At 44.3% G+C, this 27411-nt stretch overlaps 1 long non-coding RNA gene across 1 annotated transcript in view; it reads right to left on the bottom strand.

The window, feature by feature from the left end:
* Nucleotides 1-25624, bottom strand: part of LOC142297973 (uncharacterized) — a 307799-nt gene extending 282175 nt beyond the window's left edge. Inside the window, exons 1-2 of the long non-coding RNA XR_012752197.1 lie at nucleotides 25553-25624; nucleotides 14847-14959 (exon numbers count right to left, since the gene is read on the bottom strand). This is a non-coding gene — a long non-coding RNA (uncharacterized LOC142297973). The remainder of the gene's footprint in view (nucleotides 1-14846; nucleotides 14960-25552) is intronic.
* Nucleotides 25625-27411: the final 1787 nt, after the last annotated feature.

The following is a 27411-nucleotide window of genomic DNA, read 5'->3' as shown; positions in this document are numbered from 1 at the left end:
ATATTACCAAGAATACCACTATATAAGATTAAATAATACCTCTATGATATTACTACATAATACCACCATATATTGACAGAACAATGCACTCATGCTTATCATTAAATGAGTTGCACACTCCTGAGTAAATTTTCAGCAAATAGTAGTACAACCTGCCGAATCCAAGAGGTGTATGAGACTCTCATCAGTACCAGCTGTCACATCCTATCTCAGTAATGGGAAAGTCTTCATTTAATACAGATTTAACCTCAGAATTGAGAATTTGGTAATGACTGATCAATTCTGTCAGAGAAAGAAGCAAATTTTGACTAATTTCACAGACCAAGAACGCCACATGTTTCACAATCCACTATAACATCTCTGCCTCCACCTCCCTCACAGTCCACCAGTTTGTCGTGTACAACCTTCTCCGCTCTCTCAGCACAGCAGCCAGCCCTCAGTCCCGCAGTTTTGGTCAAAGAAAAGATTGTTTCCTCCTACACATACTAAAGTTAAGAGCTTGAATTTCACCATATCCAATCTGTTGACCACGTAAATTCTGCCTTTCCGCCTGCTGCATACAGTCGGTTTCCGAAAGCTAATGGCCGTTGCAGTCCCCCAGTAGCAGTTGTCCGGTCACCATTACTTCTCTTATAAAGTTGTGCCTGCGCTACACCATCACGTTGCAGTCAATATTATCTTTTCTTTGGAAAACTCTCTGTCTCCCAGGATGCATTTCATCACTGACACCTGGACGAACAAGCATGGCCAGGGGAGTTACATCTCGCTGACTTGGCACTGGCTTACTCTGGAGGCTGCTGGGTTAGGCAGGGAAGGAGTTGCTTCCCAAGTCTGGAAATCCTCAAGGCTTGTATGACAAACCTCTGAATCTATTGCTTCATCCACTGGTTCTGCTTCCTCCACCTCCTCTAGAGCCTCCACCTGCGCCCTCCAGCCCTCCCTTAATGTAACCACGCATTCCAACAGTGCAGAGAGAATACCCCCACCTCCGTACAGCGCAGCCAGGGCGCAACACAATCAAGCAGTGCTGAAATTAATCTACATTGGAGAACGCAGTCACACAGCTGCAGAGTTGTGGACTGTGTGTGCTCACTTTCTTCATTCGCAGCCCGTAGATAATTGACTTGCATCGCTACAAAGGTCTTTTGGCCTACCGATTAACCGTTTGATACGTGATGAGGCAACACGGTAGAATTCCACTCTGCACATGTTGCAGCAACTGTGGCAGCAGCAGCGAGCCCTGGTCCACTATGTCATGATGCATAGCCATGGACACCACCTTCTGGATGTGGAGCAAACCACAATTGTGGAGTGAGCACAGATCAAGGACCTCTGCACCCTCCTGCAGTTTTGAAATGGCTACAAAAATGCTACAAAGATGCATCAGCATCACTATTTCGGTCATCTATATGTTGGAGCACACTTTGAATAGTCTGGAGGAGGAGGTGATGGTTCCAGAGGAATAGGATGAAGCAGAGGAGGATGAGGAAGGGATACCATTTGCTGTAATCTCCAGACATTCGTCGCACAGGTGTCAAGAGAGGGTGAAGTCCATCAATGGAGGAGGGCTCATGGTAACAGACAAACTGGTAGTGAAGGTGCAGGTGCTGACGGACAAAGCTTGAGCATTACCCTGCTACCAGCACAATATGGACTTGGACCTCATGGACACGTCCGATACATGAGCGCCTTCTTGCAACACTATCTACAACATGATGTCCATATTGTTAGGATTAGAAATAATGCTGACTACTGGGTTGCCACTCTCTTAGATCCGCGGTACAAGAGTAAATTTAGCAAGATGCTTCCCCCTGTAAAGGGTAACGCTGAGTATTGAAACAAGCTTGTAGGCCATCTTAACATTAGTTTTCAACAAGACAGCAGTGAGGCACACAGTGTGCATGGCAGCTCTAGAATTCCAACCACATCGTATTGTCATCACAGAAACATTAGCAGCAACAGCAGTTCAAGTTGCAGAAGCAATTTCGGTAGGGTTGGGACACATTTTTTAGATCATCCCATGCAGCAACAGAACAGAGTATGACACATAGTGAACGACTGGAGATGAAGGTGTAGGACTATCTAGAGCTCAATATCGATGCCATAAGGGGAGAGTTTAGACCTTTTGCATTTTGTCATCAAAAATGGAAGCGTGGCCTGAGCTCACCAGTCACACCTTGGACGTTTTGGCATACCCGGCCAGCATCTTCTCAAAACGTGTCTTAAACGCTGTTAACGGTGTACTGATCGAGAAGCGTATCCGGCTGTGCCCTGAAAGTGTAGACCGGCTAGCTTTCATGAAGATGAACAAGTCATAGATGTCCAAAGACATTGTCACCCCAGTCCCAGGCTGTGCAGACTAGGAGATGGTGTAGTGCTAGGGCTCTGGGAGCATCAACCCCACGCCATTCTGTCATCTCACTACCTCTGGTGAAGGTAGAAATGCTGGTGTAGGCCTTGTTACAGGGTTGGTCCCACGCATCCATGTTGTGGTGCTCAACTATTTGTAGTCTGTGCCAATTATTGCCACTTCTCCTGTTGTATGACCTTAATTTTTGTAAATGTGGAGACTCCAAGTAGGGTCTCCAAATTGTCTTTTGCCTGTACTGGCAGGCGTGTGGGAACAAGAGGCCTAATTCTGTCACTCATCCACCTCTATTTTAAAAATGGAAATGCAGGGCCACATACTGTGTGTTGCATAGAACATACCTGACTGCTGTGCAAAAACATTGTGGGGCAATGGGGGGGGGCAATTTATGCCACTGTCCTGCTGTCTGCCTGAAATGTTTTTTAAATATCAAGACTCCAAGATGAGTCTCCAAGTTGTGTCTTGTTTATACTGGCAGGGGTGTGGGAGCATCAGCCCTACACATGTCTCTCATCCATCTCAATTTTTCTTATGGGTCATTCCGTGTCAAGTGGACCAGTGGTCCCCACTCGACGTTCTCCGATTTTGCTGAAAATTTATAAGGATGTACATGTATGTTTGAAAAGAGGTTCTGTAAATTTTTAGGGCCAGATCTCAAATATATTGGGCACTGTTGACCTTTCACTGGAGGCCCCCCCAAGCCTGCGGCTTCAGCTAAGAGGATTTTGCAAACTTTGGCACATAGCCATTAGAGTTCTATACTGGCTATGATGCTGAAATTTGGCATACTAGCTCAACTTTTGCTGCTACAAGGATCATTGGGGTTTTTTTTTGGAGTCTCTCCATTTAAGAAAAGAAAAATGCCACTGAACATGGTGTTATTTATTAATACGCAATGAATGCTAACTGCACTATTCAAACCCTTGCGTTGGTCCATGGTGGTTATACCACAACCAATTCCCTAAGAATTGGTATTATAATCCTATTAAGAATTGTAATAATGCTGTCTTTCGAGAATTGGCAGCCCCATCACCTAGGAGCCATGGCCGATAGCCGTGCAAGGCAAGTCGCGGGTGGTCTCTTTATCGCAGGTTCCAAAGCCTGAGGGTGGGTGTCTTTGCCTAGGATCCCAAGCCTAATATTGGGTATCTTTTGTTGGTTCCCAAGCCATAATGTTCAGTCTAAGTAAGTGGTCTGGAATTGTTGCTGAATTTGCAACATAATCGGTTCAGAGAAGCTGTATTGTCGGCCCATTGCTGTTGCAGCTGGTGCTGGAATTATTGCAATGATCGACTACACTCGGGAATCCAGCATGTATCATTTCTCACAGGCCAGTGAAAGAAGCTAGCTGGTCCATGAGGATGCATAAAATGTATTAATGCATCATGGTCGTCGACTGAAATTTCAGAAATATTTCCAATCCACCAGTTCCTATCGTAAATGCAGGCAATGTATTGCCCTGGCTGGAGGTTTGCAATTGGCACAAAAGGCATTTCTGATCTGACAGATCCATCTACATGGGCAATGAAAGATGAAGGGTCATTTGACACCCTTGAAATGCCAATCTTTTTGTCATCAATTTCATTCTCCATCACTAAAAAATAAATAATATATGCATTAAAATGTAACAATAGTCAATAGGTTTATAGGTTTTTGATTATAATAGACATTGCTAGCAACAATACAACTCTGTAACGTGATAAGAATCTGAAAATCAAACACAAAATCAATGCATTACGTGCATACATAACACCATGTTCAGTGGCATTTTTCTTTTCTTAAATGGAGAGACTCCAAAAAAACCCCCAATGATCCTTGTAGAGAAAAATGTGCTCTTTCAAATGATAACAGAATTAATATATTTTAGGGGTACCCTTTTTGGGAAATTTGACCTAAAAATAGTTAAATTCGTTTTTTTTAAGTTTTTCATCATTTGTGGGTGTGAATATTTCCACAAATACATATGCTTTGACCGTGATATTGCAGCAATGCAAAGTCATGAAGATGTTTGTTGTACAGGATAAAGCACCAGTTCCTATTGGTTTTTGGTCTTGAGTTATATATGGGCAAAGTTTGGCATAAATTTTATGCGAGGCGTTTTGCAAGCTACTTTGACACAAAATTGCGGCCGAAATATTGTTTTGTCATAGCCGGTAATAATTTTATCGCGTTTAGAAGCAGAAGTTGAGCTAGTATGCCAAATTTCAGCATCATAGCCAGTATAGAACTCTAATGGCTATGTGCCAAAGTTTGAAAAATCCTCTTAGCTGAAGCCGCAGGCTTGGGGGGGCCTCCAGTGAAAGGTCAACAGTGCCCAATATATTTGAGATCTGGCCCTAAAAATTTACAGAACCTCTTTTCAAACATACATGTACATCCTTATAAATTTTCAGCAAAATCGGAGAACGTCGAGTGGGGACCACTGGTCCACTTGACATGGAATGACCCTTATGTCAATAGTCTAGGAAGCTAATGGCTGTGACAAAACAGTGGGGCTCCACTGTAAAATTTATTTTTGCTGTTTTGAAAGTTTTCGACCCCCCTAAAGGTGTTTTCTCTGCCTCAGGTTTGGCCTTCCATTGAATCCAATGGGGTTCGAAAATGTTTAGCGGATCATTCGGCGGACATCGTGAAGCTCACCAAAGATCAGCAAACGGAACTGTGAAAGGTTCCCTCATCTGTAATCAGGAAAAGTGCAGTACTCCTAAATATGCTGCAAAGCATGTGGGTGTTTTATTGGGGCAAGCAAGTCAGAATTATGGAACACTTAGCTGAGTAAGGCTGCTTTCACACATCCGGCTTGAGCTCTGCGGCTCAATCCGGCTGTGCAAGCTATGCAACGGATGCGGTGAAAACGGCCAGTCCGGTTTTTGCCGCTTGCAGCATGCTACTGAGCATGCGCAGTGGCAAAAACCGCATGCGGCGGCCGGATGCGGTTATTGCCGCTTCACGCCGCATCCGGCCGCCATAGGCATGCATTGAAAAATGCGCCGCATCGGCCGAAAAATCGTGCCAGGCAACGTTCCATCCGGCCGCCGCATCGGCTAAATCTGCCGCATGCGGCAAAAATCGGATGGAACGCAAGGCCTTGCGGCACAATGCGGCACTAATTAAAGTCTATGCAGAAAAAACGCAACCGGCAGCAAAAAAAAACGGTTGCGATTTTCCTGCAAAGTGCCGGATTGTGCCGCATTGCAGAAACCGGAGGTGTGAAAGCAGCCTAAGGGCCCTTTCACACATTCATGCTATTCAGTCTGATGACAGATTACAATGCTCTCCCGACCCGAGGGTGGCAGCTTCCTATATTTCTATTCAGGTCAGAAAATCTTCATCCAGTCTGTGCAGTTCGGTCTGTGAAGGGTAACAGGAATCATCTGGTTAATATTGGTTATCCGATCCATAGATATCCATTTGTTTACTTCACTAGGGCAGAATGATGCAAATCCTACATAGGACAATTAGGAACTATTAGATACACACCAGCTGCCTAGTGCTTTGTACTAAAATGAACAACACCTCATTCATTTACGTACATAAAATGTTGCAATTTATTTACATTATAGTAATTATTGTTCATTACAGTAAATTACATTGTAATTTATTGTTATTAAGCTGTGCAAAGTATATTGTTTTGATGCCTTGATGTACATGCTGCAAAAGCATAAATAATATGTGAAAACAATCCAATAATATGTGGAAACTATCCTGTACATTTCTTTTAATTTCCCCTTCCTTTTCTTATAGGTAAAAACAGGACTGACAGAGCGCATGCAGAGAGCATCAGAAAAAAGGACTGAGCATTGCAGAGCTATTTGTTCTTTTCCTTTTGCCGTTCAGTCATTTGATGAGTTTGAAAGTCCTTTTCTGCACAGCAGGGAACAAGTATCCTAGTTTTGCTTGAAGGCAGTATACAACATAATGGGTTTAATATTGAAAAATAAATTGGCAAATTTCTAGAAAATTAGAAAAGTCACAGAAGCGTCTGAAGTGTATAACCAATACATTTTTTGTCAAATAGTATCTAAACCTATAAATACGCTTTACTGAGCACTCTCTACTTTAATGTGCAGAAGCCAGACTACCAATTAAGACAATTAGTGTTAATATTGGGATTTTTCATTTTAGTTACAATAGTAGCACCTCTATCTCCTGACATATAGTGAAAGCAATGTCATTCAACATGGCTGTATTTGGCATTCATTCTTCCCTAGGAATTTTCAGGAAAAAAGTGACCAGAACTTTTAGATAGTTGTTAAGACCTCCATACGCATTAGGGCGGCTTTGCACATTGCGACATTGCACGTGCGATGTCGATGGGGTCAAATCGAAAGTGACGCACATCCGGCATCGCAGTCGATATCGCAACGTGTAAAACCTTTTTGATACGATGAACGAGTGCAAAAGCGTCGTTATTGTATCATCGCTGCAGCCTCCGACATTTCCATAATGCCGATGGTGCGACAGGTACGATGTTGTTCCTCGTTCCTGCGGCCGCACACATCGCTGTGTGTGAAGCCGCAGGAGCGAGGAACATCACCTTACCTGCCTCCCGGCTGCAATGAGAAGGACGGAGGTGGGCGGGATGTTTACATCCTGCTCATCTCCGCCCCTCCGCTTCAATTGGCCGCCTGGCGTGTGACGTCGCTGTGACGCCGCACGACCCTCCCCCCTAAGGAAGGAGGCGGGTCGCCGGCCAGAAGGACGACACACGGCAGGTATGTGCATGTGAAGCTGCCGTAGCGATAATAATCGCTACGGCAGCTTTTACTAGATATCGCACGTGCGACGGGGGCGGGACTATCGCTGCAGCATCGGTAACACATTGTTACCGATGTCGCAATGTGCAAAGCCCGCCTTAGACTAACGTTGGTCAAACCCACCAATTTCTATGGATTTAGGCAACACTTCAATGTGTATGGAGGCCCCTTATAGATGATTTTCTAGGGTGATAAGAATCTATGTCTATGTGGACATGGTCTCATACTCACCGTGCTTTTGACCTCCAGATCTCCTGATGAGTCCTAATTTGACAAAAAGCGTCAGGAAGGAGGGACGTGAGTGGTAACTGACAACTGGAAACCGGGGATAGTGTGGGGCAGCCGTTGCCTGCCCTCCGGTGAACTATCCCAACCTTGGTACTGGTCTCAGGACATTAATTGGTGAGACTGTTCCATTTTTTTTCCTCAGTCACATTTAATGTCATTTTTGCACTCTGCTGTATACTTGAAGTTTTTTATACAGCTTAGATGTGATCAGTGGGTCTTGGGATGGTTATTTAATTCTGTTTTAAACACATGCATCACAGACCACCGTGGTATCTCTTCAGACAGGTTTTTCTTTTTGATAAGAATCTAGCATGACCAAATTCAGATTGCAGATCCATTTGTTTTCTAAGCAGTGAACCACCACCAGAGATGATTGGCAGTGGCTTTCTCATAGAGAATGCAGGAGCACTCGGCCAAGCATTCCTGTGTATGGGACAGTTGGGAAGAATAAGCCAGACAGAAAATCACCCAGCAGATAGTTAATTAAAATGTATAGAGTGGGCTTAATGAAACATTTGTTTGAGTGACATATATGGCTTATTTCAAATCTTCAGTCGTTTGTATTATACACTGCACTGACGAGCAAAGGGTAGCAATATTTTGATTTTCAGGCTCCATCTCCCACCTATACAATTACTCAAAAGATTGTGCTAATAGGTAACTTTGGGCAAAAAACTCAAACACCTAGTTCAGAACACACAAGAACCTGGTTGTACAGAAAGCACAGTCAATATATAGGTAGATAATAAATAAATGTATAACTGCCTATCATATTAAGTGCCAATGCATTGTACCTAGTTAATAACGATATAAGAGGGTACAATGTAAGTAACTGTCTATTGTATAAAGTGACAACGCATTGTGCCAAATTAATAAGTGCATAAAAAGACAGGCAGACAGTATAAATCCTATTCCGACTTATTAAAACAAACTGCTCTGGGTGACCCTTTTGCCCCTACGTACGTTTCGCTCGTACAGTAGTAGCAGCAGCAGATGATTCTCCTGGCTGGCACTACCTGCCAACCAAAATGAAGGTATAAGTATGTGAGTGAGGTGAACAATATGCAAGGCCTTGCAGAAAATGACTCTGCAGGACAATTTAGAGGCTTTCCTCACTGTGTTTGAGAGAGTGGTAGACATTGGACCACACAAAACATACTATAACTTAGATTTGCAGGAAACCAGGGAATACGGCTAGCTAAAGGTGAAGATTTTCACTCATCCGGATTTAATCCTGGCAGTCAGGACACTATGGGTGCACCACTGGTGGTATTATAGAGACAAGCCTCCCAGGTACCAGATGTTTCACTTCCTGTACCTGGCCCAAAAATGGCTGCAGCCCAAGACCTGTTTCCCAGCCCAGATGGTAGAGAGTGTGATGATGGACTGGTTTATCCACTCACTACCCATATTCATACAAAGTTGGGATGCTCAGGGAGATCCCCAGAATGTAAATGACCTGATGGGTGTCATTGAAAGATACTCAGATTTGGAGAACCGTCAAGGGAGGCAAAGGTCACCGATCTGCAATAACCAAAAGAAAGAGCCCAAAACCATCTCTGAGGGGCACAAAGAGACCAAGGAAGAGTCATAGCTGGTTTAAAAGAGTACATCTCATTAAATTGTCTGTTGGAGGTGTTGTGTTCCGGGTCATAAATCATCCAACTGTCCCATGACATCAGAACCAATGGACTGCAGCATAGGCCGCTGCTTCTACTTCGTCTACCTTACCTGCAGCACTGATTCTCATGCTGGCGAAGGGCCTTAGATATGCCAGGTAACTGAATGGTGTGCAAGTAACCTGACCTCTGGGTGTTTGGTGACCATAGTAAGGGCCAAATTTCCACATGTGTCAGTCCTTGGGAAAGTGATGGATGTCATATGTATTAATGTAGACACTGAAAGTGGTCCAGGTCAACATGCACACATGCTATGGTTCCAAAACCAACAAAATGAGTGTGGTCACGATCTAGTCACATTCTATAATTGTTGGGCATGATTTTCCTCTGTTTTGGGATTTGTGGGGGTAAGTAGTACTGCTTGGTAGCTCGGCTGACAACAGAGTTACAGAGATCAAAACCTCGTCACATGCCACAGCCGGCAAGTTGCCAGTTTTTGTACAACTTGACAATAAGGATGTAGAAGCATCCTCTGGAGTCAATATCCCTTAGCAGAAGGTGTCCAGAGGTAAGGGGATTAAACATTGTTCCATTGGCACCAGGACGTGATACGCAGGCTCCGTATCTGGCTAGCCATAATTGTCTATTTATTGTTAAGTTCTGCCTTTTTGCTGGGAAGAAGAATGTCTTATTTTCTGTTTGGAAGTTTATGGACTCAATAAACCTTCCTGTATGCCTGTGTGAATGCTGCTGCCTGAAAGTAAGTGAATTCCTACAATATGTTTTAGGCCTTTTAATTCTATGAAGAGTGGTGAAACTCCCCAAAAGTCTAGTCACTCACGGAGACTGGAGCCCAGCTTGGTGATGTTGGGTCAACTGGAAGTTGACGTGAGCTCACCAGATTTAATTGCACACAACATCCGTTTACATGAAGGTCTGCAAGTAGTTAGACCATAGGTCTTTAACTTCTCAAAGCTGAATCCTATCTGCCTTTTTACCAGGAACATGTATCATGTATACAGATGCTATTCCTGCCATCCTGGGCAACTCCCAACTATTAACTCATCCTCTGCACACAATGATACAGTGTGTGCACGTGTTCAGTTCCTGCAATGTTAGTATGTGACGGGCTGCAAAATTAAATCAGGCAGCGCTCCAAAGCAAGTGCTGTCAGTCACAATAAGGGGAGGGGCAGAGGACAGTAATTCATGGGAGCGGAATGGTGCATAGACTTGACCACGGCAAAGGAGCACTGAAGCCCCTTCATTTATATCACTAATAAAACTGTTTACTAAAAAAACCAAATGTACTAAAATCTACACTACCTGACAGATTTTATTTTTATAGAGGCTTAGTTCCCTACATATGAATATCTAATTAGGTCAGTTAGAGTTTTGGGGGCTACAGACTTCCTATAAAGCAACCCATCTGTTCATATAACTCAATCAGTATGACGATTGATATCAGCTGCCTTGTCCTCATCAACACCTTGGGGCACTTTGCACACTACGACATCGCAGGTGTGATGTCGGTGGGGTCAAATCGAAAGTGACGCACTTCTGGCGTTGGTCTCGACATCGTAGTGTGTAAAGCATTTCTGATACGATTAACGAGCACAAAAGCGTCGTAATTGTATCATCGGTGTAGCGTTGGTCATTTCCATGAATTGGGAAAGACCGATGTTACGATGTTGTTCCTCGTTCCTGTGGCAACACACAATGCTGTGTGTGAAGCCGCAGGAGCGAGGAACATCTCTAACCTGCGTCCCGGCCGGCTATGCGGAAGGAAGGAGGTGGTCGGGATGTTTACGTCCAACTCATCTCCGCCCCTCCGCTTCTATTGGCCGCCTGCCGTGTGACGTCACTATGACGCCGCACGACCCGCCCCCTTAGCAAGGAGGCGGGTCGCCGGCCAGAGCGACGTCGCAGGGCAGGTGAGTGCATGTGAAGCTGCCGTAGCGATAATGTTCGCTACGGCAGCTATCACCATGATATTGCAGCTGCGACGGGGGCGGGGACTATCGTGCTCGGCATCGCAGCATCGGTTTGCGATGTCGTAGTGTGCAAAGTGCCCCTTTCTCCTGCGTCAAGAGAAAATCAATGAAATAATGGAAGGAGGTCAGGTTAATTTTGTGGAAATTGGGTTTTCATGATTTAAGGTCATATTCGTGGTATTTAATGATTCTGCAATATTTTTTTAAACTCATCTGATCACTCTTCATAACAATCTACAGATAAATCAAATACCCAGTATAAAAGGTGAAGGAACAAACTTTGCAAAAAATCTAAATTTGTGTCAGTTCGGAAAGTTTTTGACACAACTGTAATATTGCAAGTGTTTTGTTTTATATAACTACTTTTTACATTTCTTAGCATTTCACTAATTTCATTCCAAATTGTGTGAAGTAAATTGAACAAGTATGACTTGCCTTCTCTAAGCTCCCAGCTATGATATCTGACATTTCAGAATGTGGTTAAAATGTATGCTGAACATTGGATATGATACAATATTTGTTAATCTAGGCACGAGCATTACTTCTTAAGCTACTTCAAGCATTGGGTAAAATATTTTTATAATAGGATCTGTTCAGGTCCTGGTAGTAATATTGGAACCTGAGAAACAGGTTAATAGGCTAATCCGTTCACTTCTCCACTTGAAAACTCCCGACAGAGCTTATTTTCAAATCTACTTATCTTCTTAGGATATAAATATTCGGCCGTACAACACTTCCACCATGATACACTTTGAAAAGATACCTGAGAGGCTTCAGAAGTCCCACATGCGGGGCTTTCACCTACTTTAGGAAATGCAGTGTGAACCATTTTCTATTTACCCTATTTTAACAAAAAAATAAAGCATGCTAAATAATGGTGAAACAATATAAAAAAAGAACAAAGAAATGCAGATTGCATGGAAAAAAAAACATTCAATCTGCCCAAAAATAATTGAAAAGAAAGAAAATAAGTTGACAGCAGAGGTCAGAAGGGAATATAATATTTTAATACTAAAAATATTAAATATTTAATTTAAAATAAAAAGCAAAAACATAATTGCTTACACTAAAGACAGACTGTTAGATTTGGCATTAATCTACATAAATATCTGCAACAGTAACTCGTTAGCAACTTCATGGTGACGATGATAAACACATAAAGGTGGTATTGAGATGAGTGAGAGAGTGATAGAATAAGTAGGAATGAAGCACACTATCTTAGCGCAGCAGATGTTCAGGATTAGCGACTTTACTGTCATTACATCCCTCACGCCTCCATTTGCTTAAAGGTAACTGTATGTGACTGTTGGTCTTTGACCTGAAATCTTTATAGTTGATGTCATGAAAGTGATTTTTCATGTAACTGACTTGTTTTATAGAACGGTTTACATTTACAAAGAAATAAAATGTATTTTATGGATGTAAATTAGATTTAAATGCTCATCCCTAGGTGGAAAATAGAGTTACCTTTGGCCACAAAGCAATGTTTGTAATCCAATCTTTTACACAGAGGGGCTACATAGATATCTTGTGATAGAAATCATAATATTACATGGATTTTCATTACAAAAACAGAAAAATTAAATGCTGTATATAAGAGCCCACTGGTGGTCGCCATAGCTTATAGGGTCCAAATCTGGTGACTGATTCAATGAAAGGGAATCAGTCACCAGATTTGGACCCTATAAGCTATGGCGACCACCAGTGGGCTCTTATATACAGCATTCTAACATGCTGTATATAAGTGCCCAGGGCGCTGTGTAGAACATAAAAAAAAAACCACTTTATAATACTTACCTAGGGGGTCAGTGCAATGCAAACTGGTAAGATGGGTGGGGTCGTTCTCTGGGAATGGCGCTTCCGTTTTCGGCCATCTTAGTCGTCCTTCTTCTGAAGCCAGGGTACATGACGTGTCCTACGGCCGCCACTAGGAATTTCAGGGCCCCATACTGGCAAAATTATGGGGCCCCCTTGAGACTCCGCCCAGGCTCCACCTCTGCTCCGCCTCCACGCCGCAAATTTTCCACAGTCTGCCACTACTCTTGGAAAAACATTATATATATATATATATATATATATATATATATATATAAATACATACATTTTACTCACCCTCCCCGGCTCCCAAGTCGCGTGGCGTCCTTTTGAGCCACGATGCATTTCAGCTGGATATGCGCCCTCAAACGCACATCCAGCTGAAGCAAGGCGGGGACGGGGGTCGGCGGACCCCTCCAACGCCCCTGGCGATCGTCCCCCACCTGTCTTCGGCTCACAGTGCGAATACCTGTCTCCGCCGGTTACCGAGTCCTCGCTACCTCCACGGCTCTGCTTTACTGCAGCAGTGTGATGACCTCATCACACTGCTGCACGCTAAGCCCTGCTCTGCCCCTGCCTCCAGCACAGGAGCGGACACTGAAAGCTGTGCAAGAAATTGTGCCTGGGCCTCCCTTTTTTTATGGTGATAAAGCTGCAGATTTATATGTATATAAAACACATATATATTACATAGTGCCCTCCTTTGTTATGTACAGCACAATTCCAATCCTTACATATTGGATTCTCTTGTCATTTTTGTTATTTATAGAGCTCTGTCTTTATTTCATAGCTTCCTCTCTTGTTAGATATAAAATGACATGACTGTTGATGTAACATGGTAAGCTTCTTTTCTGATGGACAGCAGTCATTTTATATCTAACAAGAGAGGATTATATAATAAAGAGAGGAATCTGTGAATAACACAAATAACGAGAATATGCACTATAGGAGATGGTGCTATACAGAAAAAGAGAGGACACTATATAATAAAGGACAGCACCATACATAACTAGCGAGGATGCTAATTAAGCCTGCTTTACATGTTACGATTTCGCATACGATATCATATGCGATCGTAACCGCCCCCATCGTATGTGCGGCACGTTCAATTTTGTTGAATGTGCCGCACAAACGATTAACCCCCGTCACACGAACTTATCCGTCCATACGACCTCGATGTGGGCGGCTAACGTCCACTTCCTGGAGTGGGAGGGACGTTCGGCGTCACATCTACGTCACGCAGCAGCCGGCCAATAGAAGCGGAGGGGCGGAGATGAGCGGGACCTAAACATCCTGCCCACCTCCTTCCTTCCGCATTTCTGGCTGGGAGCCGCAGGATGCAGGTAAAATCTGTTTATCGTTCCCGGGGTGTCACACACTGCAATGTGTGCTACCCCGGGTACGATGAACAAGCTGACGTTCAATTTATGAGGAATGAACGATGTGCATGCGATGAACGTTTTACCGTTCAATCGCATGTAGCTGTTACACACTACAATGTACCTTACGATGCCGGATGAGCGTCACTTACGACATGACCCCGCCGACACATCGTAAGATATATTGTATTGTGTAAAGAGGGCTTTAGGGACAGTGTTATACATAATAAAAGGAGAAACGATGTACTTAAGGACGGCGCTTTACATAGTGAGTACACTAAATAATGAGGTTGCATCCTGCATCTGTGTGCAGTGTCGGTGTGCTGCCTGACTTTTTTTTTCTCGGACAGCACACTGACCTATGGAGTTTGTCCTATTCCTCATAATCAGATCAGAACAGCACATGCTCTGAGTCTCGCAGATCTCATTCTCACAGCTGTGATATTCACAGATATGTGAATGCATCTATGAAACTCTAGGGGTCCACGTGCCATCTGATAAAAAAAAAGTCTGGCAACACACGGAAATGTCACACAAATATGTTACTGTGGCCTAGTGGATTTAACAAATAACAGCAATACTCCAAGTGATACAGTACAGAATAAATGTTTTCAGAAAGTTACTTACCGCTGAGGTCTCATCTGGTAAGTTATTTTCTGTTGTCTCTTCTCCATCTGGTAAGACCTTCATGTCGCCATCTTACAGCCACTACTCTTCTTGTCACATTGATCACTGCAGCCCTGAAAATAGCAAGGTCACATATATTGTATACATACATTTACCCCACACTGTGCCCCTGAATATAAATATGTACCAGACTATATATTATACATTTATCTACACACCATTCAGAGTATAAGGTGATAAATAAGCTGGCACTGTGCCCACATTAACTATGATCTCTGTCACCTATTAAATATAAACTAATCAGTATCTGTGACACTCCCCCAATTAATTATAAGGCTATGTGCACACATTGCGACTTTGTAGCGGAAAATACGCAGCGTTTTACAGTTGCAAGCAAAATGCATATTTTATGCAGTGTTCTTCCTGCCAACACATCAGCACTTGCAGCACAACTTTATACTGCAAATAATGAATGTGTGCACAAAGCCTTAAGGGTACTTTACACGCTGCGACATTGCTAGCGATTGCTAGCGATGTCGAACGCGATAGCACCCGCCCCCGTCGTATGTGCGACATTTGGTGATCGCTGCCGTAGCGAACATTATCGCTACGGCAGCGTCACATGCACATACCGTGACAGCGACGTCGCTGTGACCGCCGAACAATCCCTCCTTCAAAGGGGAGGTGCGTTTGGTGTCATAGTGACGTCACCGTGACGTCACTAAGTGGCCGACCAATAGAAGCGGAGGGGCGGAGATGAGCGGGACGTAACATCCCGCCCACCTCCTTCCTTCCGCATTGCCGGTGGACGCAGGTAAGGAGATGTTCGACGTTCCTGCGGTGTCACACATAGCGATGTGTGATGCCGCAGGAACGACGAACAATATCGTACCTGTATACCTTGTACAGCTGTAGGGGAAAAAAGCGCAATAGGGTCTTACCCGGTATGAGGGTAGAGAGACAGAAAGAGACACACTCACCTGGTAGGGTTGTGCCAGTCACAACACCCTATGGTCGCATGTGAGTGATTATAGTGGTTTAGCAGCGGCCCCGGGGAGCAGTTAATAAATAAATCAAATGGAATGAAACCGGTTTAAATGCCGTGCTAGAAACCACAGATGTTGTAGATAAAAAGATTTTCTTTATTTCATAATTCTACGCGTTTCAAAGGCATCTCCGCCTCTTTCTTCAGGAACAAATTTTTTGTTCCTGAAGAAGGAGGCGGAGATGCCTTTGAAACGCGTAGAATTATGAAATAAAGAAAATCTTTTTATCTACAGCATCTGTGGTTTCTAGCGCGGCATTTAAACCGGTTTCATTCCATTTGATTTATTTAATATTGTACCTGTGGCAGCAGAGATATTAAAGAAAGGAGCGACGTGTCAACGATCACCGTTTTTGCATGATTTTGCGATTGTTGATCGTCGCTCTTTGGTGTCACACGCTGCAATGTCGCTATCGGCGCCGGATGTGCACCACTAACGACGTGCCCCCGACGATATATCGGTAGCGATGTCGCAGCGTGTAAGCACCATTTAGTCCCTGTCATGTGACCTCCTCCCACAATTTATCATACGTCCATAATAGCTTCACAGTGAATTGTGGGGGGGACAAGACACAACTAGGGCTATATAATGAATTTTAGTTTGGGTAGGAGGTTATCAGGGCCATATAATAAATTTTGGAGCGGAAGCTATGAGGAACTTAGCATCCTCACCCACCATCCAACTCATTTTAAAGGAAACCTGCTGTCAGGTCCTCTATGCCCTCCAGCAGCATTCACGTCTGTATGTTAAAATTCCCTGCCTCACCAGCCTCCATGATCGGAGGAACAGCTTCTGCACCTCTGACCATGCTCAGTGCGCCTCTCTGTAGCCGGGACGTGTGGGTGAGTGAGCACAGTAGCGCGTATGCACAAAATTTTCAGGAGCTAGCGGTGACGCCGACTCGTGAAAATCATGTTATTATGCCCACAGAAGTGGGATAGCATGGAAAGATGGCCGACTTGTCTGGGGAAACAAGGGCCCCTGCAACTAGTCACAGGCCTAATTAGCGCAAAAACAGCTGCTATCAAAGCTGGTGAGGCAGGGAATTCTGAGCGATATATATATGGCCGAAAAAGGAAGCGCTGGTCCCAGAGAACGGCGCCTCCCATCAGAGCAGTCTGCATCAGAGGTGAGTATTATAAAGTGTTTTTTATGTTCTACACAGCGGCGTGGACTCTTATATACAGCATGTTAGAATGCTGTATGTGCCGCCCCCGTGTCAGCAGCCGGGCTGCTCGGATCCGGATCTGCGGTGGCTCGAGGCGTGTCCGGACCCAGGGGTCGTGCGACCACTCAAATGAAGGTGGTATTTACAGGGGATTGTGTTAGAGTTCGTGACGCCACCCATGGTATGTGGTTAAAAAAAGAGTATCACCGCTGCAGTTGGGAGTACCCGGGGGTGATGCTGTGGTGCAGCCAGGTGTTGGAACCCTCTACAGGTAGGGGGATGCCCCGGGACTCGAGGATGGTGTTTGGGGAGTGCTGTGGGGAGTGAGGGGGTCACTTGCGTACTCACTCAGTCCATAAAGCTGACACAGACAACTGGATAAACCAAATTTCTGGATACCGCTGCCGCTGAGGGGAGCTAGTTCGGGTCCAGTCCCCAATGGTGCTGCCTGGTGATCCATGACCTGCCTCCTGGCACTAAGTTCACTTCTCTGTTGGTCCCGGTAGTATGGAACTTGCCGGGTCCCGCTCCCCAGTATAGCTAAGTGTGGGAGCTTGCTCTCAGGGTTCACGCTTGGGATTTTCTGGACCGTTTATGTGGAAAGTCCTATCCCCCTTGTTGCGCTAGTTCCCCGATTTTGGAGCGGGTGGAGAGCGGATCCTGAAGGCTCCATTCTCGTCGGGTAAATTGTCAGGTTGCCTGAAGCTACTCCCTGACCTAGGGTCCACGTACCCAGTCGTGCCCTGGTCCCAGCCCGGGTGATGGTACAAGGCCGCCGGCTGTCCTCCTCGATATTTCCGTGCCCCTTGTTATGATCCCGTGCGACCGGGGGTTTAGCACCTCTAGGCCCAGATCACCGTTTGCTACCTAGATGGCTTCCTAGGAGCCCTGCTCCTGACCGCCTCTGTCCTTCATTTCCAAACTACTTCTCACTCCTCTTGACTCACCTGACCTCCCCTAACCAACCCCCAAGTGGGCGACCTTATTCCATTCAGGCTGTCCACTGGTGTGTCTGGTGGGTGTGGTGCAGTGTACCTAGGATTTTAATCAACTGATGAAGGCAACACTATGTAGTTGGGGACCCATAACCAAGAAGGAGGTGGATATTGCACGGGAGGGCAGATTGCACAATACACTGTGATGATCTGATAGTCCAGGGGCGTCACACTGTATATAAGAGCCCACTGATGGTGTCCGCAGCTTATAGGGCCCAAATCTGGTGACAGGTTCCCTTTAAGCACTATGCATTTTTTGTCTTTCTAATAAAATAACAGCAAATTATTCTAGATAGTGGGTGTTACGTAATTAAATCACAGAAGCTGTACCTGTTATTTATTGGGGGGGTTTTCTTTATTTGAGACTATGAGGAACAAGGAATTAGATACATATTTTTCATTGCCGTTACACTTAATGGATCTTCAATAGGTTTCCACATGGATTTCTGTTTAGTTAAAGTATGAATATGGTCACCATCAGATGTTTTTGGCCCACATACAACCAGGAGTTTGGGCCCCTATTTACAGGGATAACAGGGAAAACATGTTGGCAAAGACGCTAATAGTGGACAAAACAAAATGGCAAGGACTGCCAGAGAGGACAGAAGAGTTAGTAAGGTTACTGAAAGTAAATTAAAACTTGCACAGGTTAAAATATACAACAAAACAGGGTTGCACCACGAAAAACAAGGGTTACACTGGGGACACTTTAACAATGGTGGGTCCCAGCACTAGCAAAAGGGAAGATGGGCACCCCCTCACCTATCTGACAACTGTACCCTGTACTCCTAGCCAGTCCCTATACAGGTTCCTCACCTGCTGTCGAGCTGCAACCTGAAGGCCTAAGATGACCCTACAGTGTTCCCTGGCGAGCGAGTGGGGCAGGTTATGGACACTAGCATCAATGCTGCACTGAAACAACACTGGGAAAAAAAGTCAGACGGGGGAAGCACTACAACAGACTGCTGCAGTCAGAACCAAGACTTCAGCCACATCAGCAACTCCAAGAGAGAGTTTCAGAAGCTCCTTCCTTCTCCAAGGGAAGAATCAAAATGAATCAAGAATAACCGACACCCTCTGCTCGTAGCAGAAGAATTATAAAGGAACTGGGAGTGGTCCAAAACCGGAACCACCTGGAATGGTATTTAGCCTGCTTGTCATGGAATACTGCCATTAACCCTACAACTGCCAAAGGAAAGGAAACCCCGTTTACATAGCAAGGTCTCACAGGGGAAAGTGAGACTCAGTCCCAAAACCTGTCACTAAACTCGTATAGCAGAGAGAAAACCATGACAGGAGTGAAAGAATGGGGGACACAAAACATGTAGGATGATGAGGTACAGGTGAGATACAGTATTGCAGGGGCTCAGTGAAGAAAGGGGATAGGTCTTTAGGGGGCAGCGTTATGTGGACAAGGAGGGTGGTGGAGGGAACTGAAAGTAGTATGTAGAGAAGGGGAGCAAAAATCCAACAGGGGACCTTTGTATGGAGAAGGGAAGACAGAAGGTGAAAAGGGGCATTGTTGGGGCAAAGGGTCTGTAAATTTTATTTAAGAGAAATAATAAAACCTGTGCCTTTCACTGTAGTGACTCAACAGACTGTAGACTGTTGGAGCATCTGCAATTGAGTATTTTATACTCTTGTGCTATGGTACTTAAAGTTAACAGCCATACTGCCATCACGACTGCTATTAATCATGCTTTTATATGAACAGAGATGTGTTATTGTCGCACAAACTTCACCGACTGTCATAGCGATGTTGTGCGCTGTTCAAATTGCAGATTCAGACACACCGCCTGATAGTTTCTCTTTTATCAGGGATAAATACAGGCAGACTAGGGCATCGAACTGCTGTGTGCTGATTCATAGGCAGGCTAGCAAGAGTTAATTCAGACCTGTAGAAGTGCACACATGCGCAAAACAGCCATCATCTGATGTCTTTTTCACTCCTGTACTTTATGTCCTCTCTCCCTCAATATTACAGTCTCTTTGGTGAGACTTTTTTAACTATATGAAATAAAGGCTGTTTATACTGGTGAGTGCCCTGGATTCCATTCCACCTGAAGAAAACTGTTTTCCTGCACTTTGGGACTATCAGCTGAGCACCATCTGGGATCCACTCTCCATTGCAACCCGCTTCAGGATTGGGGAGTTCAGTCTTCTGCTATAAAGTTAAGGTTGTGTTATTTATCTTGTTTATACACTAGCAAGAGTTAACCTCTGCTGGTCTACTTGCCCCTTTGGTCGCATGTTGTGGGGAGGCCTATCACATCTGCTTCCTTCCCATTTATGCTGGTTGAAACCTTCCAGCTATGTCAGCTTTAGTTTATTGTATGTTGGTCTGTGAGGTGTGTTGTCCCAGCCTTACTAGTGAAAGTTGAGCTCATTGCTTGGTGCGGTTGTGAAGTTTACTCCTATTGTTTTGTAGCTTCTTTCCTCTTGATTTTCCTCCTGAGCATATTATCTTTACCTTTGTGTATGCATGCTGTATGACAGAGTTTTGGTTTTCCCCTGTCTGTCTTAATCTGGGGGTTTCATCACACTCCTGTCCCATCCTTCCTTGGAAGGAGGTGGAATCAAATAGGGGCTGGTCAGAAGCAGGGCCAGGAAGGAAGCTCAGGCTTCTCTACCATAATGAGTATCCCTGAGGTTAGGAATAGCATAGGGCTGCCTAGCTTGAGAGGCAGTCTAGGAGCCCCAGTTCTTTGCTATCCCATAGTCATCGTGACATGTATTATGTATTTTAGAGTTAAAGTAAAAAATTGTACAACGGCTGCAGTGCAAACACAGAACTATGGCTCTTTCATTTTTAAGACAGGTTGGGGTCCAAACATTCAGACCGCCATCAAACAGAAAGAGATGGCAAAGTCAAGTGAAGCATGCAATTGACAATAGCTTGGACTATAGTTTGCACTAGAATTGATCCACAAACATTTGGATAGTCTTTTTATGACAAATTGTTTTTTGAGTCTCACACTTTTATTAATCTGTAATTACAAGATTTTCCTATTTATTTTTACAAAATTTAAAAGGGATTTCCAGTTAGATCTTATGGCAATATGGTTACTGTATGCTGATCTTGTAGTAAGATGTTTGGATGCCATAACCACTGGGATGTAGTGACCGGCAATGTTGTGAATGGCTGGTATGTGCCGCAGAAGCGGAGGGCTTCTGAGATCTGAACCTGGAATGTTTCTCTGGGACTTGTAGTTCCATGAGGATTGCAGTATGTATTCAGGGCTGGATTCATGAGATGGTAAGAGGTGATGGGCCGGACTGACTATCCACATGCCTCCCATACCCATACATGGGTGTGTCTAATGGGTTTTAATCAGGCTGTGAGTAGATGGGAGCCATCTTGCTGAAAGTGTGATGCCCTGGACTAGCCAGGTAGTCACGGGTAGGCCCTTGCACAAACACTTTCCCCTAAAAAGGTAACAGCAGCCAACCTTAAAATCCTGAGTCACCCCTCTCAGGACTTGACCTTCACACCCGGGGGGCGGAGCCAGGAGGTTGACCACGCCCACCGAGGAGTTCGGAGAGCCTGAGGCGGGAAAAACAGAGAGAGAGTCGAGTGACAGGAGTGGAGGAGAGTGGAAGCAAAGTGTAGACGTCTGTCAGGGATCTGGGTCGAGCCCGGATACCCTGTGGCCAGGAGGCAGACGGTGGTGGCCGCCTGCAGGAGCTGGGATTATAGACTGTGGAACCGTAAGGGACCGGGACCGGGTAGTGGAAACCGGAGCAGCAGTAGGGGTACTCACTCCCAGTACGAGGCCCAGAAGCCACTGGACCGAGTCAAATTCACTGATTGGGGTCTGGACTTTAGGTCCTTTCCCACCAAAGACCTGACTGAAGACAACAGCCCAACCAGAGGGATAGAAAGCCACCGCCCAGGCATCGAGATCCCACGGGCCAGCGTCTGCGGGCAAACGGGCTCTGCCGGCACACACAAAGCCGGGGAGCGGACTACCGCTGCTCAGGCATAGGACTCACAATTCTTCTAAAAGTGAGGTGCAGGAGAAAGGCGGAAACCACCAACCTGAAAAAGGGGAGAAGCGAAGCCGGCTGCGTGCACCGTCCACCATCTTGTTTGGTTTACCAGAGACTCCAGTGTATCTGTAATAGTGAGTACAACAGTGCCCTTGGGCCGCGCACCACACCGCACCAACAAGCCGGCACGCGTCATCCCCCCTCCAAAGCACCCTCGGGCCCCTGGGTTCATCACCCCCTACTTACAGAGGTGTCAACACCAAGCTGCGCAACAACGTCCCCGGGAGCCTAGTCAACGGCAGCGGTGGTGTCCATCCATTCACCACAACTCGTGGGTGGCGTCACGAACTTAAACCCCAAAAACAATCGCGGCCTCGGCCGTGGACCTTCCCACCCAACACCACCCCTCGCGTAGCGCCAGCCTTCAGAGCTACGTGACCACCCGAGTCCGGGAGGAGCTCAAGCCACCCACCGACGAACCCGGATCTGAGCGGCTCGGCAGCCGTCGGAGCCCCGGGGCGGTAAAAAAGCACATGGTCAGGAGATCATGTGCATGCTGAAACAGCAAAGGGCTGTGAGAGTCCAGGGAGTTGCAGAGTCTACTGTGGCTCTGGCCTGACAACAGGTGCCGTCCAACAAAGCTGGTCCGAGGACTGGGTTAGTGAGCCCAGTGAGAGAGTCTCCCTGAAGGTCGAGCCTACATAGAAACCTGCAGAGCGACTGACAGGTAACCCTGAGAAAAGGGTATATGGACTGGCTGATACCAGAGAATGAACTGTATGGACACTCGGCAGTTGAAACCGACAGTGAGACATTGTTGTCCTGCAGGGAAAGTGGCTGTGGCCCGTTATACGGCGTGGTTTATGAGGATCTGAATAAATCACCTATATTATTTAAGTGACAAAGTGTTCCTGTGTGCCTCAATCCCGTTACCTGACACATGGTTTCCCACACGCTCGGGGCCCACGTCGTCACACCACCCAAATGCAATCACAGGCTTTGAGGTCTCTGCTTTCTGTTTGCTATCTGTAATGCTAACAGGACAGATATTTCTATGCAGTATATGCCACAAGTCATTATGTTAGTAGTATCACTATGTGGTATATGAAGAAATAAATCTATACTGAATTCTGAAGTGAATACCGGTCTTTTCCTTACACGATTGTACATGCATTGCCAACCCTAGATGCGAGCAACACGCCATTACTGATGAGTGCTGACTGGATATCATTTTCAATACACCTTTCTATTGTAAAGTGGATTGTAAGTGATACAATAGTAAAGAGAGAGCTATATTAATGGTGTTTTCCTTTATAATTTTCTACCAATGATATCTACCACATCTGTTTACTTTGGAAATGTATTTTGTTTCCAGTTGAAATGGACAAAGTAGCATAAACTTTGAGAGAAGGGACAATGGACCTATGGAAAATATATGGTATTATAGCTAAGTACTCTTTTACAGTAGGGTTTATGCATATTATATTTTCTGTGCAGGCTGTCACCTGTCCATTGTGACCTATAATCTATGCAACCTTTGGGACAATGCATATATAGATATATTTTTATTATAAATCTGGTGTTTTAAGATAGGGGACAATGGACTTAAAGGAAATTATTTATAGCTGAGTACTGTATGTAGCAAATCTATATAAATCATACTAATTGTGTGACTGGCTGTCCTTTGAGACATCAAATTTATATTTTTGGGACAATACAGTTATATTTATATCCCTTAACCTACTTCTACATACTAGTATACGTTGTCTTTTGTCATAACATATATTTATTTATATAGATTTTTAGTACATAAATGTATTTATTAGATCACTCTTGTTGACATTTTAGGTGATTTTTTTTATTATATTTACAGTCTTTCACCAATCGTCAGACCTTGTCCCATTTACACTAATGAGCAAAAGGGTAACAAATTGTTGATGAGGTGAGGTTAGTGAATTCATGGATCTGCATTTCCTGGCAGAAAACCACACTTTTTTTGCCAAGAGATGCAGAATTGGTTCTGAAATTTATACACCACATTCCTGCACCTAAACTGCATTAACGCATTAAAACACTGGGCTACTAGGTAATGTGAGAACAGGCTGTAATTTCTACTATATAAGAAGAAAAAGATCTTTCAAACACCATGAGCAAAACAGTAACAATGTAGTGACATGACAAGAATCTGCGTAACTAATCATATGCTAAATAGTGGCAAGTCAAATTATTGTATTATATAGCCGAGATTAGCAAAGATGATTTTCTATACAATGATGGTCGTCTCACAAATATACTGTGTGTATATGTATGTGTATATATACTGTATATATAACAATTTTCAGAGCAGCACTTAATAGTAAGTTGGGTGCAAAATCCTTCACAACAGCATCCTACCGTCCCCTCAATATTTCCAAAAAATCAGAAAGCAGCACTCCACTTCTCTTTCAAATACAATCTTCTTTAATGGCCCATATCTCAGGACATTTCGGTCAAAGGCTGACACTGTTGGAAAAAGGTCAGCCTTTGACCGAAAAGTCCTTTGACATAGGCCATTAAAGAAGATTCTACTTGAAAGAGAACTGGAGTGCTGCCTTCTGATGTTTTTGAGAAAAAAAAAAAAAATGTATATATATATATATATATATATATATATATATATATATACATATATATCATACAAATGTGTGATAGAGAACACCAACAAGAGGTACATTCACAAATACAAGTGCATCTCAAAAAGTTAATTTATTTCAGTAATTCAATACAAGAAGGAAAACTAAAACGTATTTTTCGGACTATATGACGCACCGGACTATAAGACGCACCCTTGTTTTAGAGGAGGAAAAAATTGAAAAAAAATAAAATTAAAGTAAAAGAATGTGGTCATGACACACTGTTATTTTACTGCTTACAGTGTTACTGAGGTAATAATATCCCCAAATTCTGTCCTCATAGCCTCCATTCCTCCATTCTGGTTACCTTCCAGGTATATTGGCCCCCATCGTGGAATATGTATGTTCCCCATCATTATATGTGTGATACTCCAATCTGGTGTGTGTGTGTGTATATAGTTATAGTGTGTGTGTGTGTGTGTGTGTGTGTGTATATATATAGTTATATAGTGTGTGTGTGTGTGTATAGTTATATAGTGTGTGTGTGTTTCTGTGTATATAGTTATATAGTGTGTGTGTGTGCATATAGTTATATAGTGTGTGTGTGTGTGTATATATATAGTTATATAGTGTGTGTGTGTGTGTGTATATAGTTTAAGTTTTATAGTGTGTGTGTATATAGTTATATCGTGTGTGTGTGTTTGTGTGTGTGTGTGTATATAGTTATATAGTGTGTGTGTGTGTGTATAGTTATATAGTGTGTGTGTGTGTGTGTGTGTATATAGTTATATAGTGTGTGTGTGTGTATGTGTGTATGTGTGTGTAAATATATATATATGATCCAACCCCATCCAGGTGTACAGTAATGTCTATACTATACTATTTATTGCCTTACTTTTACTGATGTGATGCTCACCATGCTTCAGTTTGGTCCTGGCATTACAAAGTCTCCCATATCTCAAGGACCTGCAGCGATGTAATGAAGAGGCAGGGCACTGTGCTGTTCTGTGCTGCTGTGGCCACCCCTCTGCATTACATCACTGTAGGTCCTTGTCAGCTACGGGAGACTGTTTCTAGTGCAGAGGAAGGATCAAAGTGAAAGCAATGTGAGCACTCAGCACCGAGACTGCGGCTCTACTGTGAAGGTATGCCGTGCTCTGGCCCCGGACACTGCAGTGATCTGCACTTCCCCCCGGGCCATACATGACTGCAGCGTCCCCCTGCTCCTGCCTCCTACACAGCGGACACACAGTCTCCCAGTCCCCAGCCTCTGCAGGAAGCCGGCGTCTGGAGCTCCCACGTGTGACCGCTGTTTACATTAAACAAGTATTCATTAGCTGCTCCTCTCACCCGCTGACTGCAGAGAGAGGTGGGCGGGGAGCAGCTAATGAATATTCGTTTACTTTAAGCAGCGGGCACACGTGGTTTCTCCAGCCGCCGGCTTCCTGCAGCAGTGACCCTCCCTGCCTCCTGGTATCCCACTGCATAGTGCTGACTCCCCCACAGCTCCCTACCCAGCAGCTTCAGACCATAAGACGCACCCCACACTTTCCACCCAAATTTGGAGGAAAAAAAGTGCGTCTTATGGTCCAAAAAATACGGTATTATATACGATGCTGAAGTTGGTTTCTTATTCGTCCAGTTTCTTATTCGGGGCTGAAGTTGGTTTCTTATTCGTCAGTTTCTTATTCGGCAATTTAGTTTTTTCAGTTTTTTATGCATTTATCAACAAAAATGACACATGACAATAATAAAATACAATGCACTGATGAGCCCTAATATACATACACTCAAAACCAGCTGCGAAAATTATAAAACTGGCAAAAAAATGGGCATCAAAGTGGGCACCAAAGTATGTTAGTGAAAGGGTTAAATGGCTTTGGGCCACTGATCTAACACCACAATTACATATCTAGTGATGCCCCTAATCAAACTCAAGTGTCTCCAGCCTGGCCCAAAGGGGTTCTGGGCATCAAAACTGGCATCAAAGTGGGCACACAGCCAATTTTCACAGATTTGAATAAGTAACCAGTGTTTTTGAGGGGTTAAATGGCTTTGGGCCACTGATCTCACACCACATTTACATACCTAGGGATGCCACACATCAAATTCAGATCACTCCAGCCTGGCCCAAACAGGTTCTGGGCATCAGAACTGGCATCAAAGTGGGCAAAACCCACTTTTCACAGATTTGAATAAGTAACCAGTGTTTTTGAGGGGTTAAATGGCTTTGGGCCACTGATCTGACACCACATTTACATACCTAGTGATGCCACACATCAAATTCAGATCACTCCAGCCTGGCCCAAACAGGTTCTGGGCATCAAAACTGGCATCAAAGTGGGCAAAACCCCAGTTTTCACAGATTTGAATAAGTAACCAGTGTTTTTGAGGGGTTAAATGGCTTTGGGCCACTGATTTCACACCACATTTACATACCTAGTGATGCCACACATCAAATTCAGATCACTCCAGCCTGGCCCAAACAGGTTCTGGGCATCAGAACTGGCATCAACGTGGTAAAAATCCCAGTTTTCACAGATTTGAATAAGTAACTGGTGTTTTTGAAGGGTTAAATGGCTTTGGGCCACTGATCTGACACCACATTTACATACCTAGTGATGCCACACATCAAATTCAGATCACTTTAGCCTGGCCCAAACAGGTTCTGGGCATCAGAACTGGCATCAAAATGGGCAAAACCCACTTTTCACAGATTTGAATAAGTAACCAGTGTTTTTGAGGGGTTAAATG

Source organism: Anomaloglossus baeobatrachus, chromosome 1 (genome assembly GCF_048569485.1).
Source record: "Anomaloglossus baeobatrachus isolate aAnoBae1 chromosome 1, aAnoBae1.hap1, whole genome shotgun sequence".
Lineage (NCBI taxonomy): Eukaryota > Metazoa > Chordata > Amphibia > Anura > Aromobatidae > Anomaloglossus > Anomaloglossus baeobatrachus.
This window is presented reverse-complemented; position numbering and strand designations above follow the sequence as displayed.